Source organism: Corvus kubaryi, unplaced genomic scaffold (assembly GCF_017639235.1).
Source record: "Corvus kubaryi isolate FWS band 111438036 unplaced genomic scaffold, C.kubaryi_AGA036_p1.0 137, whole genome shotgun sequence".
Classification (NCBI taxonomy): domain Eukaryota; kingdom Metazoa; phylum Chordata; class Aves; order Passeriformes; family Corvidae; genus Corvus; species Corvus kubaryi.
Window position 1 is genome coordinate 6,582,849 of NW_024580671.1, and position 5,740 is coordinate 6,588,588.

Below are 5,740 nucleotides of genomic sequence, written 5' to 3' on the forward strand. Positions count from 1 at the left end.
TGGTAAGGTGGAAGTGAGATGGTAGTAGTCACTTAAATGTTACTTGTGCTCAGGGAGTTGGTATTTGTATAGGGGCTGAAGGGAACGCAAGTAGCAGCTGCAACTCGGTTGGATTTTCCCTGCTGGCCCTTTCCCAGGAAGAATTATGGCAATGCCTCCATCCTTTCAATACTCACAGTTGAAAACTGCATGTTCTCAGCCTCTACAGCTCAAAATGGAGCCCTGATATGAGTAAGGGCAGCCCCCTGGAAGCCAGCTTGCACCTCAAAGGGATGGCAACATGAGACTGGAGCAAGATGTTTCAGTCAAATGTGAGTGTGTTTTTTATTTAAAGGTTAATTAATACACCACCCTAAGTCTGTGTCCAGCTGCCTTGGTGATTCAAAGCAGCAGTAACAAAATGAGGCCAGCACCACTTATAATCCTAAGTAGTGTGTAGTTTGAAGGATACACTTCTGTAGATGCCTTTTCTTGGAATACTCCTTGTACGCCTCTTTTAAAGGGAAGAGAAATCCAGGTGTAAATGTCTGTGAGGCAGTGGGCAGCTTGTGTTCTCTTACGCTTTCAAAAGGAATTGGATTTTGGGTCCCAAAAGCTGAGAGTTTGGTAATAACGGGAACTTTGATGGTGTTTTTTTATACTATAGCACAGATATTCATTCTCTTGCTTGGGGACTCTGGAAAAAAACTCCAAAACCTATTTATTTCCCACAGGTACATACGCTGAGAAGTGATTTGTTCAAAACTTAGACAATTTTTTTGCATGGTACATTGGAAGCTTACTGATAATTGTTGCATTTGATTGTCACCTGGCATAAATACAGCAACCTGGTGACTCCTAGAGCTGAGCTACTGCAAACTAGTGGGCATCCTGGCCCAGTGGGATCTGTGCCTGAGATACATGCTGTGTGTCTAGCATGGTTTGTCTTTCATTAGTTACTGACCTCTACTGAGGCTGGATCTCACCTGTACCTTGGCTAAGGTAAATCATGTGTTTGTGTGGAACATAAATGCATGGTGGCCCCCAGTTTGCAAGGTGTCTATGAAATAATGTGTGTATCTGGAAGTCTCTCACCCCGACAGCGCATCTTCCAGCTGCTCCGATTTGCCAGTGTATCCTTCCGCATGCCAGCAAAGAGAGACACCTGGCTCTCAGAGGGTGCAGGTGGGGTTGTGAAAACACCCTGGTCTCCGTGGGGATCTCAGAATATCCTCACTCCACGCAGAAGCTAAGTGCAAAGCAATTTTGGAGGGACCAGTCGGCACAGGTCAAAGCTGTGCCTGGGAGCACCGTGTGCCATCTGCTTCCTCTGGGGCTGCGGCATCAGCTGCCTGGGAGAAAGCATCGGCACTTGTGTTCCAGGCAAACAGAGGCTTTTGTTTCCTAAAGCAAATAACCTTATCTTGGGGAAACTCTTTCATACAGTTATTTGAATCAAAGAGGAAGTCTGTGGTATTTTAGTTTGCTATTAAAATGAGCACTTGGCTGTTTTTGCAAATGCTCAATGCATCAGTGAAAACTGGAAACTTAACGTTTTTTAAAAAAGAAATTTTCCACTAGGTTCAAGCTGTTCCATTATATTTACCTCCTTGTAATTACATGTACTTACATTGTGCTCGCTCTCTATATACACATATCGTTATATTGGTGTGTGTGTATCTATATATACACACACAGAGCTACTTACTCTTCCTGGTAGATAGACTGCAGTATTTATTGCCTTACATTAAAGCTAGTCACATAGGAAATCCGTAGGCGCAGAACACCTCTACAGGCTCATCACTCATGCTGAGAAAGGAAACAAAGGGAAAGGAGAAAGCAAAAGGAAGGAAAAAAAAACAACCCAGAAATTTCTGCATTAGATTTGTTGCCTTCAACAAAAGGTGCCAGTGCTGCAAGGGTGACTCAGAGGAGAGCTGCAGAAGCCAAGGCTTTGCTCAGAGCAGATAATCAAGCTGAGAAGGCAAGATGAGTCTAGTACTACAGCAAGAATTGGCTCCCCTACAGCCACAGAGGTGCCTCCTGGGGACACCTGGGGGAAAGGGAAATAAATTTCACAGGTTGGAGAGGGGAATTTTCCAAGAAATGGTTTTCCTTCTCCTCACCCCTGCAGAAAGGTGGCTTTGTACCTTCCCCAGCTCATGCCATAGGCTAAAAGCTACCACTAGAGCCACAGAGGATGCGGTTAGGTGTGGCAGAGGTGTTGATGATTTGTATAGCTTGAAAAGTGTGGTGCAGAGCTTTAAGGAGTAAAACTAAACCCAGAAAATAACAGAAGGTTCATGGGTTTTTTAATTCCTGGGAGCTTCCCAGTGGATTCTTTTGAATTTTGCATTCATTAGCTTGCAAGACTTATTTTCCATTAACCAGAGTCAAAATTGTTGCAGGATACAGGCTTGGAAAGCTAGTCCCGCTGGTCCATGTTTGTGGTGTTTTTATATCTCACTAGAATACAGAAATGCCTTCTCTTCTGGTGTTTCTCTTCAGAAAGCTTTGGGAGTGTTATAATCCGACAGCAATTGCTCTTCCTTCTCCAACACATCTGGAGATCTGCCCTCTAAGAACCTGTATTCCACAAAAAAAGCAATAAAATCATGGCATCTCAATCCGAACATTATTTTGGGGCAGGGCTGGTTTGCTCAATGCTTCTGTTACACACCTCTGTTGTAAACTGCTGATGGCTGTGCCAGATAAACCCATCAGACATTAAATTTTTCATTTTGACTGTCTGTGTGAAACTGACTTTTTGTTCCAAACTTGCTGCCAAAGTAGTTCCACAGTTTTCCAAAATGGAGCCAGAGAGGAATGTATTATTTCACTTGTGTTGAAACATCCTGGCAGAACTGTATACTTGTGCAGGTAAGGCACACAGAGACACAATACTGGCCTCACCAAAACACCCACGGAGTCAGACTGCTGTCTGGCACTTCAGGGTCCTTTTTACCACCGGCAAATGCCAGAGGAGCCCAGATATGTGCCAGCACAAAGCATCTCACCCCAACTCTGTGTACAAGTGAGAGGATATCAAATAAATGCTGCTGCCAGCTCTCCTGTTGGATCAAGTGGCAGAGGTCCCTTCTCCTGAGCTCTCAGCTCCCCCTTGGAATATGTCTCTGGAACCACGCACAGCACAGTTTGTGTCCTGTATTCCTGTTTTTTACCCCAGAAAATGACAAGTGGTTGTGTTTTAAGAGTGCCAGGCTTGCAAACCCAGGGTAGCCTTGCTGCAGCCTCCTGTGATGCTCTGATACAGCCTTTAATTACATGGTCTAGCAGTGCTTTCCCCCCACAGAACTCCTGTGTCTTTCAGGGTTTGGGATGGCTGGTGCTTTTCTAATGAGCATCTGTTCAATATTTGGTTTTCTCCTCCTTTCGCAGCATGCGGTTCTAGGGACCATTATTCAAACCCTGCTATGAATACAAAATTATTCATTGGTTTGTAAGTTTTTCTTTTCTCAGTGCTCCTTGCTTAACACCTCTGTGCTTCACAAATGTAATTTTGCAAGCCTCAGGTGAGGGGGTAGAAAGGAAAAACGAAGAGTAAGGCAGAAGAAGCCATTCCACGGAAGTGAGGGGATTTTACTTCAGATGCATACCTTGCAAAGTAAATGTACAAATAAATTTAAACATTTAGCTGTTTATTTGATGAAAAGACAAGGGACAGCATGCAGCAGAGTCCACATGCTGGCAGCAGGAGGGCTGCATGAAGCTGCAGTGCTGGCAAGTGAACAGAACCTCAAAGCCCCTGCCCTTCTTGCTGGAAGGTAATGATGGGTAGTTTCCAACTCCCTTTACCTGCTCTCTTCAACTCATAAACCTGGCAAGTTCTAGCCAATTCCAAATCTTCACAAGGGCGAGAAGGAAGGAGGTGACAACCATAATACATTCAGTAATTTATGGCTGCCCATTCTGTGCAAGCTAATAAAGTCAATGGTATTTGGAGCCGTGTTCTGGGAAAACTTGGATTAGTCTGTTCAGAACAGGCTGTCTAACATAATCTACTCATTGTCATCAAGCTTTAAAAATAACAAATTCTCGCAGTTCCCAAAACTGAATTGGAAGTAGTTTGGTTTTGTTTTGGCTGAGGTCCAAGGGCTGTTTGAAGGGTGGAGCTGCAGAGAGTGATACTGACTGACTCCAGGTGACTGCTGTGCCAATTAACCTCCCGAAGGTAGATCAGGTCACCAGCACTAGCTGGCAGTCATTTAATATGATTATGACTTAGCTCTGGTTTTCAGAGTATCTTCAGACAAAGCAATTACATGTTGATTAAAGCAAGTTTGCAGTAGGAGGCTGTAGACACACAGGTTTTCATATACTCACTCTTTTGTTTTTTGTGGATAAGATTTGCCTTTAGGAATTCCAGGTTCTGGAAACCGTGGGAAAGTCTAGAATGAGAAAGACTTACCTTGGCGGAGGAAGATCAGGACAGGGAACATTTAAACTAAATGGACACACAGAAGTCTATGGAACCTGACAGATGAAGCCAGAACTGACAATGCCCTTGTGAGGCCACTCTTAATTGTCTTTGGAGGGTCACATCAACTGGGGGAGCTACTGAGAATCAAAATAAAGCAGATGTCCTGCTTTCTTCAAGAAGGGTAAGAAGGAGGATGCAGGGAATTACAGGCCAGTCAGCCTCTGTAGGTTACGGGCGGGTTCGGTCGGGACGGAGACGGATGGAGATCTCTACAGGCAGGTCTTGGGACACAGTCGGTTTATTGTAAAGGGCGTGGGTATTGGGGCACTGCTCAGAGCTGCCTGACTCAGCTCTGAGCAGGCCCAAGAGAGTAAGCAGGTGAGAGAGAGAGAGAGGGTGTAAGAGCAAGAGTGGAAGTAAGAGTAGAAGTGGAAGAGAGGAATAGAGAAGAAGAGAGAGAATGTCTGAAGTCCTGGTTACAATACAATAAATCATCTTCTGTACTGAATATTCTAATTGTCACTAACCAATCTAATATAAGATACAAATCCTATAGCATTTACATACAGCCTATAAGAGTCCTTATATTACCATAGAGTGTTACATCTTAACTTCTAAAAACTACTCTTTGGACCCCTTCTGCTGAGCTAGTAGGGTCTGCTCTGACCCTTGGACCTGTTTGCAAGCAGAGGGTATTGTTTCATCAAGAGGGGATTACTTCAGTGGCCATACCATTGTTTTCTAGTTGTTCAGTAACTAAGACCTGGTATTTCAAAAGTGGCTTTCATTTCGATGTTGCCTGTAGTTTTCATATTCCCAAAAATCTTTTGTCAGGCAATCATATTTCCAAGGTTTTCCTGTTTCATCCTCCCCAACAAGCCTCGCCTTGATCTCTGGGACAGTGATGCAGCAAATAATTCTGGGAACCATTTCTAAATGTGTGGAGGATGAGAAGGCGACTGGGAGCAGTGAGCATGGATTTACAAAGCGAAGATCACGTCTGACCATCCCAGTAGCCTTCTGCAGTGCATTGCCTGGCTCGGAGCATGAGCAGAGAGCAGTATGTTGTTTATCTTGACTTCAGCAAGGCTTTCAACACTGCCTTCAGTGATGGAGTACAGGCTGTAGAAAAGGATGAAGGAATGGGACTAGGCTGTCTAGAGGAGTTAGTTCTAGCCTCAGCTATTCCATGATTCCAAAACAGGACCAGGCTTTAGTCCTCCAGCTTAATACAAGTGAGTATATTTGCTTTTCAGCAAGCACATTCTGAGTGTATCCAGGGCAGTTGGATGAGATGCCTCAGGTATCACCTCAGGTGTC

The 5,740-nt window shown here is 44.3% G+C and overlaps 1 pseudogene; it reads right to left on the reverse strand.

Moving 5' to 3' along the window:
* Window positions 1-3,736: 3,736 nt before the first annotated feature.
* On the reverse strand, window positions 3,737-4,315 carry LOC121659468 (annotated as a pseudogene).
* Between the last annotated feature and the right edge of the window lie 1,425 nt (window positions 4,316-5,740).